The following is an 11,282-nucleotide window of genomic DNA, read 5'->3' as shown; positions in this document are numbered from 1 at the left end:
GAAGCTTTTGAAAAATGGGGATTAGATTTTGTTGGGCCAATCAAACCGTCAGCACATCCGAGCAAAAATTGTTACAGATTATTGCACAAAGTGGGTAGAGGGTAAGGCACTGAAAGATAACATCGTAGCCTTGGTGGTGGCAAAGTTTCTTTATGAAAACATTATGGCCAGATTCGGATGTCCGATAGAGCTTGTTAGTGAGTTCAGGGCACACACTTCTTGAATGAAGTCATTCAGCTGGATGAAGATTGACTACATGCATATTGGATTAATACCACGGTGCAGAGAAGAAGGAAAACATGGGTGGATCGAGATTCCAAAATGAAGTTTTTAAAAGTTCGTACACTGGTGTTGTTGATTAATACCAAATCGGGACTTCTGCCAGGGAAGTTGCAACTATGATGGGGATAGGACCATTTTGGATTGTCAAGAAATTTGGAGATAGAACATTTCTATTGAGGCACGATTAATCCAAAGGCAATGAATGGCTATTGGTTGAAGCCATACTTTGGGCACATGTTGTCGTATCCCTTTCAACAAGAAGATGAATCTGTCGAATTTTTGAATTCCGAAGCACCATCGGCAGCAGTTACATCGGATACCGTAGTGGTTGATATCGGTATTTTTGGATTGAGTATTTGCCATAATAATAATAATCATGCCTCACGGATTGCACAAAATAATCATTTCATATCACAAAAGAATAATTTGGGGATTTTGGGCATTGATTTTTATTATTTTGCACCGTTATTTGAATTATTATGCATTTATTGCATATCTGCCTGCATTTCGAGTGCCACGTGTCAATCATGCACAATTTTTGAAAATTCCTTTGCGCTACATAAAACAAAACATAATTTTCTTTCTCACTTACTATTCGCATTTTCTCTCTCCATCGCTCTCGCGCCATCATCTTTCAAGCTCTATCTGCGCAATTTCGCTTTTGCTACTCTCATTTTTTCTTCAGCAATCTACAGGTATGATGATTACTTTCTTTGGGCTGATGGAGCCAAATTTGCATGAGGATTGGGCTCAAAAGTGGCTGCAATTGATCAAGCTGTAGTCGTATTACACATTACCACCGCATTTACAACAGATTCGTGGCGATGCATCTGCTATTCTGCAGCATGCCGATTTGGGAGCAGAATCCGGCGAATCAATAATGTCATGAAGCAGATTGATGTCGGATTGTTTGCTCATAGACTTCATCTTCCTCTCACCTGGCATTGTGATCTCAAGTCATTGAAGAATTTCGACCCTACTAGTGCTGAGGATCTTGTTAGAAAACATGGGAGCTCAAGGATGGATTGAGCACATGATTAGAGCAAGGATAAAGAACTAGGGAGCAAGACTATGCTTAAACATGGCTAGATTAGCTAAAGACAAATGATATGAGCATAATGACAATGTGAATAAGGCAAAAGCTTGATATTTTCTTCATTAGATGAGGAGCCTTTAAATAGGCTGAAGTACAAAAGGATTATGGAGGAGATTAGGATCTAATCCTAATCAAGATGCTTATCACTTGCCTAGAAGCGAGCACCCAAAGCCTAGAAGCGAGCACCCAAAGCCTAGAGTAGAGTGCAAGATGTAGAGATTCTCCACTAAGGCATATAAAAAGCTGAAAAATAGAACCATCCAAAAAAGGAGCTACTAACCCTTAGAGAAATAATCTACTAAGGTCTACTACTAAAACCAAGCTACTAAACCTTAGAGAAATAATCTACTAAGGTCCACTACTAAAGCCATGTAGAGGGGCCATAAATTCCAATACCCTCCCTGGACCTCAACATGGCCAAGAAGTGTGAAGGAATACCAAAATACCCTCCCATGCTCCAAACACTAACTATGGGACTATCCAAGAAGATTTGCCCTCTCATAAGGCAAATGTCTAAAACGTTACATGAGCTACATCATGTGGTGCTCAGAGGTAACCTAAAAAAGTCCCACTACTACTACTAAAAAAGTTACATGAGCTACATCATGTGGTGCTCAGAGGTAACTATCCAAAAGTCCCACTACTACTACTACTAAGAAAGTTACATGAGCTACATCATGTGGTGCTCAGAGGTAACTTACATCAAAAAGACTTCAAAAAGCCCAATCAGAGTTAATAGAAGCAAAATTTGCTTCTTCTTCCTTTGCCAAAACTTCTTTTTCCTCATCCAAGTGTGCTTTATCATTCTTTGTTGGTGTAGTTCTTTGTGCTCTTGGTCTTCTTTGTATCTTTACATCCATGAAGAGCTTTTTCTCCAATTGGATTATAGTCCTTGTCTTCCTTCTTGTGATGATGCTGACATCTTTTCTTTTCTTGATGAAGCTCAATCTGAATGGTGTGTATGCCATCAATGAAGGATTTTGAGATGAGTACAGAAATCCCATTGTCCCAAACAATGGTGATATAGATTTATACCCGATTTTGGATTAACAAATTGACCACTCAAATCAAGGGGAAAATCTGATTTGATGCTTCATAGAGGTTTAGCAACACTCAAATCTGAGATATGAACCATTAATGGCCCTAAAAACCTTGGATGATTAGCACTAATCAAGGTATTAGTGAATGTAATTTTCTGGTTTTTGAGCAGAAAATACCCTCATTTGTAGAGCACCATCGGAGGGGCAAATCAAGGGGCTTTCTTGATATGAACCTTTGGCAAGCTGTAGCAAGTCCTCAATGGTAGGTTTGAACCCTCAATGGTCCAAAATCACCTCAAAGATTAGCACTAATCACTTGATTAATAGAGGTAAAAAACTGTTTGCAGTGCAGAAGAAGGGGTAACCTTGGAGTGAAAGAATGGATGTCTTTCACTAAAAATTTCCAAAAAAGCTTCAACATGCTTCAATAGCAATGTGTCCACATGATAATCATCACCCTAAACACTTGATTAAGCAAAGAAATCATTACTTAATCTCTATTTTGACCAAAGTGCCTTCTGTAGTTGTGACAGTGCTGGAGGAGCTACAAGCAGTCGTTTTCAGCCAAATCTGATGCTACCAGCGCGTTTGCCATGCCCAAAAACCCCCGGGGTTGAAGGGAATTAGATCAATTTGTAGTGGTTGACTCAATTTTTGCAAAAATTCAAAATTTTTCCTTCATGATGACGACGACGATTCCGCCTGCGAGCTGCGTTTTGCTTCGTGCCTTCGCGTGGAGGGTCGCCTAGGAGTTAGCTTGAAGCCCCTAAGAGGGCTTGATCATTGGTGAAGTGGTTTGTGCACAGCAAGGCAAAGTTCAGCTGTGGGTGCAGATGGGCTATGGTGAGAAGAGGTAAAAGTGACTTAATTAATGAGAGATGATTAGCAAATAAGATTAGGGACTAAACACAACTTGAGGGTGACTTACATGGCTCTGATACCATGTTAGAAAACATGGGAGCTCAAGGATGGATTGAGCACATGATTAGAGCAAGGATAAAGAACTAGGGAGCAAGACTATGCTTAAACATGGCTAGATTAGCTAAAGACAAATGATATGAGCATAATGACAATGTGAATAAGGCAAAAGCTTGATATTTTCTTCATTAGATGAGGAGCCTTTAAATAGGCTGAAGTACAAAAGGATTATGGAGGAGATTAGGATCTAATCCTAATCAAGATGCTTATCACTTGCCTAGAAGCGAGCACCCAAAGCCTAGAAGCGAGCACCCAAAGCCTAGAGTAGAGTGCAAGATGTAGAGATTCTCCACTAAGGCATATAAAAAGCTGAAAAATAGAACCATCCAAAAAAGGAGCTACTAACCCTTAGAGAAATAATCTACTAAGGTCTACTACTAAAACCAAGCTGCTAAACCTTAGAGAAATAATCTACTAAGGTCCACTACTAAAGCCATGTAGAGGGGCCATAAATTCCAATAGATCTTTTTGGTCCTAAAAGTTTAGGGGAGTTTTATTTAAAGAATGTGGTCAACAATAATATTTTTCATCAACACTCCTAGTTAGTACAGTATGTGTGGCTCCACACCAAAGCCGATCGAATATCTTAGGATTTAGTAAGCATAGTCGGGATGGATGAAGAAGGGGTCGAAATCCGCTGGGCCCACATTTTACATCAGAGATTTTGGTACAGTGTGAAGTTGCTACAATGAGCACCGGGCAAGGTTAAGCAGAGTCGACTGGGGGAGGTTTTTGACAGTTTTGCTATTAGATGACATGTTGCCAACTCAAAAGACAATCTCAAGGGGCCCCATATGAAATCAACTGAGGGAACGTCTAAGCGGCGCTGAACAACAAATATCGTCAATTTTGAAGAAGAGGATGAGGAGACACAAGAAGACACCGAAGAAGAGGCCAAGGAAGAACAGGGAGGTGCCCTTGTCAAAAGGAAGCAACTATGCACACAGTGGGTGAGTCTTCTGAGTCCTTTCAACTATCGAATCTTGTCCGACCGGAGGAGAGGCAACAAGTGTAGGCGACCACACCATCACAACCAACTTCTGCAGATATAGGGGCCTTACTCAAAATTAGTCTCGGTGCATGATTATATCTACGAAATGAGGTTGAGGCGTATTTCGAGGCGCATACCAATGATGGGGCATTTTTTGGCATGTCTTATGGCGTCGGTGCAAGCCTCGATGTCTGGGCATCTTGTAGTAGAGTGTGCACCCGAATTGCGTGCATTGTTAGAGATGAATTCTGCTTGTGACTTGGATGATTTTATGCAGAGTGTGGCTTCGGTTACGGGGTCGATGACCACTCGAGTGTATGAGTTACGGTAACAACATTATAGCTATCAACAATCGCCCAATAGATGCAAACGAGAATTGTGGCATCATCAACTTAAACAATGCAGAGCGCTCAAGGTATTCCTATTTTTCTCTCCTTTTGGTAAGAGCTATGTTTAATTTTCGAACAAAGTAGTGGCCACTTTTGACACTGAAGGTGTATATTTGGTCCACTTTCAAAATCGAAAGTGTTATTTTGGAAATGAGGGAAGGGCACATTCCCCTATGTCTATTAAATGTGCCAACTCCCCGTCATACTTTAAGTATGGTTTTTGTTCCACTCGCATTTTGTCACTCACATAAACAAGCATAGATTCAAATGTTGTTATCAGTTTGTAAATTTCTATCTTGTGAGGTACTTGAAGATCTCCATCAAATATAAGCATAGGCTTAAGGTGCATTGATTTGCGAACGTCACCCTAGTATCCTTTGCAAGTATGCTCTCAAATCCATGTTCATTCAAGCATTTCAAGATGTTTATAAGTAAACACATGAACACACATTCTTTTGAAACTACATGGTCTCTCTCTCTCTCTCTCCCCCCCCCTCCCCCCCTTTTTAGCGTATGAGAGCAAATGCCCCCGAAAACTCACACCCTTTTTATATACCTCCACAACACACAGAGCCGCTTTCGAACCCACGACCCCCTGTAGGGAGCCGTGAGCCGAAACCATTAGGCTATGACTGCTTTGGTGAAACTACATGGTCTTATGTTTATTACTTTTAAACTTTGGCTCAGAGGAGATGTGTCAATGATTTGCTAACATGGCAAACCAGAACTTGAGAAAAATATGCATAGAACGAAGCCGTGCTACAAAACTTAAGATGTGGAGGAAAAGCCAAGGCCAAATGCTTCGACATAGTATAAAGTAAAGATTTTGTGTAAGCAATGGCATTCTAAATGTGGTGTTGTTGCTACCAATTTTGCATTGTGTCCTAAATGTTCAGTTTGGACAAGCCATCATCATAATGGTAGTGAGAAATGTGTGCAGTCCTTATTGCTTTTTGTTGGGAAGAGAATGTCTATAGTTGAACCAACATCCGCAAAACTTCAGGATATGCACCCAAAACGTTTTTTTGGGTGTATTTTAATTAATTATTTTTTCATGATATTGGTCTTTTGTAACGTCAACATCAAATTAAGGTTTTAATTTAGCAACGTGCAGATTTTCACACCCGTCTTGGACACGTGTTCGTGTCTCTTCCGTCTTCTGCATGCTTCTCGACACGACATATAGGCGAAAAAAACCAGAGATCGTCCAAGGTCATTTATAGAGAGAACCCTGCATGTCTCTTCGTCGTTGTCGTTGTCGTCTTCGTTGTCCGCCTTCTCCTTCTCTTATGTATTTTCATAACCCCAATCCTTTGAGGGGTCCTTTCTGTCATTCGCAAAAGGATTGTTATAGTACCAGGACGAATTGCTTACGGCCATCCATCTTCTTTCAGAGGACGAGCTCGCGAGCACATGCTCTTCCTCCCCACCATGCGTAGAGACCAGCAAGTGCTTGTATGAGTCTGGCTTAAAGCATGAACAAAGTAGAGGAATCGGTGTCGCCTATGTGTGTATACAGGCGCTGAGGGGAAGAGGTGCGTAGGAGGGGCGGGTGACGGAGAAGGGAGGGGGTAGGTAGGTATAAAGTCAACGTCATATTTTTTTTACTAAACTTTAGACTCAATAATTCAGTGCCCACTGAAAGCTGGCAGCACCCATGATGAAATTGGGTGAATAAGCACCTTCATAAAAGCGCTGGTCTCTCTCTCTCGTCATGGAGTTGGTATTCAACATGTTATGACAGATCAATACGACGTAAAAAAACACGCACACGCACACGCACACGCGTGTCCAGGAAAAACCCTACGATGATCGGGCAGGGCGGAATGATGGAGGAGAAGAGGAAGGCATGTAGCATGAGGAAAAACACACACGCGCGCGCGCGTCCAGGAAAAACCCTACGATGATCGGGCATGGCGGAATGATGGAGAGGACCACGAATGATGGAGGAAAGTGATGAAAAGGAGCGATGCAGGGAGAACCACAAATCAGAGTGACTTATGGCGTGACAAGAAGCTGGAGCTTTCCTGCTGGAACCTTGGTATCAGATGCCATCCGCATGCTCACAGGCGGAGAAACGAACAAGGACATGGCTCTTGAAGCAGTTGTGGATGGCGTCTTGCTACCTTTACCCTCGGGATTTCGTCTGCAAGCTAACCAGGGCTGGCGATATCAACTGAAGGTACAGGAGAGGCTACCTCGTCGATTTGGGGCTGGGCATGCTGTGAACCCTGAAGACTACTATTATCTGACGCCTCGGGGGTTTGAATCCCTTGTAGACGATCTAAGGAAGGGCAAATATTGTGTTTTGTGTGACAGGAGGCAGAGTGGAAAGACTACTCTAGCTTTTGCTGTTGCAAAGGCGCTGAAGGAGGGGAGCAATGCTGCATGTCCAGTTTATGTTCAAGGAATGGGGGCTGCCAGGCAAAGCTGGGATGCGTCCACTATGTGGACATGTTTTTGTGAGTATTTACATCTAGCGGAAACCAGCAGAAGGTGCTGGCACTGACCGAATGTTCCTTTCTTACTTTCTCAAGAGGAACCTGGCAACTCCAGTGACACTCATCTTTGATGAAGCTGATAGTTTGCTGCACCTGTCAGCCGACTGTCTGGATGAACTCTTTCATACTATCAGGAACATGAAGAATGATAGCAACTCCTACAACTTGAAGGGATTTTTGCTGGTGGGCGTAGAGACAGTGAAGGACCTCCTTGAGGCTCAGTACAGGCGAAGAAAAGCTGAAGCTGAAGCCTCCAATGTTGACTATGTCCCTGGAAGTTCTCCAAGCAGACTATCTCCATTTCCGCACGATCACATGGTTACATCATCAGCCTTTGATGTAGCAGACATTGTAGAGCTGATACAACAGGCTAATGTGGATAATTTGGGCATTATCCGTGATGTGGCACAAATTGCAACCTCCATATGGGAGTGGACAAGTGGGCACAAGGGACTGGTTGGGACTTGCTTGGCATTCATGATGCAAGAAGAGGCCTCCAGTTATAGAGCTTGGTTAAAGCTCTCAGATTCTTCGAAGCTCGCCAGATATGTCTTTGGACAGGCAACTTACAGCAGGATGATGCAGTACTTTAGAACATGGTCCCACTCCCATTATGATCTCCTAGCCAGCTTCTTGGAGTCGGAGGAGCGTGTCTTCCAGTCAGTGGCACATATCCGTGATCTGCTTGCAAAAGGTGTTCTGGTTGCCAGAGAGCATGAGTTTGATTATTTTGTGAGGATTTCTTCTCCGTTGCTCCGGTCTGCCATATTGCGCCGCTGCTCCTTCATAAATCAGCAGGTAGACAAACCTCCTGGCTCACAGTCTGCAGTTGATCGTCCGTGGGTAATCCAGGAAACAATACGAGCCCTTGATGGCCAGGCAATATGCAGGCCTGAGTGTTGTAATGCGTCTGGCTCTCCTTCCGAGTATGCACTGCAGTTTGCTTTTATGTGCAGGATCAAGACAGTGGTTCAACATGCCTACCCCGAGGTTGGGGCCCTCGTCTTGCCTGAGGTGAAGGAAGTGGTGGCGGAAGGTTCTAGACGTAGCAGAATGCGCCTTGATACTTTGGTGTGGGATAGAGGTCACTTCCCAAAATTTGGTTTTGAGTTTCTTGTCGAGGGGAAACATGATGATGTGTTACACCATTATGAGAGGGCTGTTGTGTATGCGTGGCAACACTCAGCACAGGTCTACCTTGTGAATTTTGCAATTGATAAAGACCCTGAAGGAATTCAGCCAGCAAATGAGAACGTTTTCTTTTGGGCAGTAAGGTTGGATCAAGCCCACCAAGTTGCAATAGTGCGCACTTTGGAATGCACAGGAGCATGCGAGGAGCATGTTTTGAGGCTGAAGGGCTGGACTGGACGATTCTGTTTTGATGACTTGGTATAGGACTTCCATGGGCCTGAGTTGGAAGACCTGAGCCCAGACATGGAGAAAGTAGGAACTTACAAACCCAGCTTGGCATAACTCAATTAGCTTTGATGGTTGCTTGTGGCAAGGAGCCTTCTTCTTCTTTTGTTGAGTCAATTTTCTGTACTTGGTCTGAGGAATTTTGTTACTGCCTTGTAAGTGAATTACCTTTATAGTACCCTTGTGCCTCAAGTAGCTACCTGGCAATACATCTGTTATAAGTGTACATATGTTGCCTTAGGTTTCTTTGATTCTTGTGTTTTTTTGCAGCCCGGGTGGTAGTTGTTGGGGTTGGTTTGGCGGGTGTAGTCGGCTTGCAAAGATTGTTTGACAAGGAATGATTTTGCACTCTTTGGGTGTTCTTGCTTTTGTTGAGCTTCAAGGTTTAGTTGCCTTTTTTGTTCCTTTTCTTTGCTTGCAGAGGTTCTAGGTTGAGTGGGTTGTTTCATGAACTTCATTAAGCTTACCATGTCCACACCACCCCCCCCCCCCCAAAGTATTCTTTGCATCTTCTGATGTGAGTTTCACGATGTTTTAGGGTCCAAGTCCTCTGTATTGAAGCTTTATATTGTACTTCTGAGCAAAAAACGATAGGATGTTATTGCCTTGTGCAACATTCTCGTTTTTAAAGTTGAAGTCATTCTAAATTTTCTACAAACATTTCGTGAGCGGCATGTAATTGCGTCTCTTCAAGTTTCTCAATGTTCAAGTTTCTCAATGATTAGTAAGCATTGCTAAGGAGTTTCCTCCTAGCCTTTCTTACATTATCACACGTAGGTTAAGAATGATGAATTTTGTGGGTATATCTGCCCAATTCTGTAGGCTGAACTAAAAGGCATTGTGTTTGTTGGGACACTGTATGCCAAGAATCTTGCAACGAAATTTGTTAGAATGGAAAACAGTGTCTTGTTGGTACTCTCAAGGTTGTTTCCTGTGCAGGTAATATGGGGTGACTTTTTGTGGCTGACCAAGAGCTCTTCTGAGAGATGACAAATCACGTATTTATGAACTGAGCTGTAATTATAGATGCAGTCCTTGCACCCTTTTTAGGTGTAGCCCTATCCTTTTCTCAACTCAGAAAGTAATGAGAGTAGCCATTATAAAGTTGAAAGCTTTTGTACTCATAGGAGGAGGCTAGCACTTCGTTCCAAATTTTTATCAGGGTTAGCAATGTTAGCAAAGAATAGGATAAACCTCTTATAGTAGTTCCAAAATGAGTTTTACCTTGCTGTCACCCATAGAAATGCTATTCTTGAAAATGATGTCTTGAAGGTATTGAGGGAAGTTCCGTAACCTTAGCAGTTTATGAATACTTTGTATAGGCAATGGTCCTCCAAATTGGAATGCACACTAAGTTGTCAAGGAAGACTTCTAGGAAGGAAATCTTGCAAGTAAGTACTCCTTAGTCTCTGTTAAGTGGAAAGATCATGTAAATGCACCAAAGCTGTCAAGCTCTCTTTCTCACATCTTGCTATGTTACAATCGTCATCTGCAAATAACTGACAGGCAAAGACTTTAATCATCTGAGGTTATTCTACCATCTGGGCATTTGATGGCACTGATGTATTCTGCATCCTTGGCCCTCAAAGACTTGAAGAATACCCTGCTAAGAGTGTCTCCTACCTTTAGCCAATATAGTCCAGCTTGCACTCTGGCAGACTCAGCTTTTTTAGATTCCATAACTTTGGCATGCTCCTCCAAATTGTGAAGGAGGTGGAGCAGGTGAAGCTCTTGCATGCTTGATCCACATGCAGCCCTAACACAGCTGAGAACATATTCTAGCTTGTCCTCCTCTTTCCTCCTGGCCTTGGCCCTTTTCTTCCCTTCTCTCTTAGCTAGGGATGTGATAGCTTGGACACCAGCATCCCATCTGCTATATGGGTCATTACCCTCATTCCTGGCTTCCAGCCATACATCCTTCAAATCCTTGCAAAAGGCTTCGTCTTTCAGCATAGATACATTAAACTTAAACAAAGGTGGGCCTTTGTTCACTCTTCTCTGAGTCTTGCTTCTGAATCTTAGCATCAAGGGGATATGATCTGATACTGAATGCATATGCAGTAGTTTGCCTTCCAATTCATGATTTAGCCAAGAGGCTTGCTCTGAAGCATATATCCTATCTAGTCTTTTAGCCACAAATCCCCCCCTGTTCATGTCTATTACTCCATGTAGGTGCCAGAAATGCCTTAACATCCATTTGCAATTGCATCAAATTTTCTTATCCATTCCTTCCAGTGCTGTGGTGCACTCTCCTCAGAATTTTCAAAGTTCCAGTCTCCTCCAAAGAGGATAGGGATGTCCCATTCCAAGTTGAACAAAAAATCCCACATTTGCCTCCTCTCTGCCTCCACATTGGATGCATATACATCAACTAATCCAATCTCAGCCCCTTTTATGTTCACTAGTGGTCAATCTAGCCCGGGCTTCCAAAACCCAAGTTATTTGTTCAATCCCTAGGATGGCACCCTATGGATATTCATAAATGTGTGAGAGTGTGCTCGAGGGACACCTGTCTTCGATCCCTGGTCAAAAAAAGGTGACTTAAAAAAAAAAAAACGGTGGTTATTTTAGTGAAGCCAATATAGTGAC

At 42.7% G+C, this 11,282-nt stretch overlaps 1 pseudogene; it reads left to right on the top strand.

Annotated features, from left to right (window-relative positions):
- The first annotated feature begins 6,535 nt into the window (after positions 1 to 6,535).
- LOC147632293 (uncharacterized) lies at positions 6,536 to 9,189 on the top strand (annotated as a pseudogene).
- The last annotated feature ends 2,093 nt before the right edge of the window (positions 9,190 to 11,282 follow it).

The sequence above is a fragment of the Cibotium barometz genome, chromosome 13 (genome assembly GCF_041138505.1).
Source record: "Cibotium barometz isolate CiBa-2024 chromosome 13, ASM4113850v1, whole genome shotgun sequence".
NCBI lineage: Eukaryota > Viridiplantae > Streptophyta > Polypodiopsida > Cyatheales > Cibotiaceae > Cibotium > Cibotium barometz.
The sequence above is the reverse complement of the archived record's forward strand: the minus strand, read 5'-3'. Positions and strand labels throughout refer to the sequence as shown.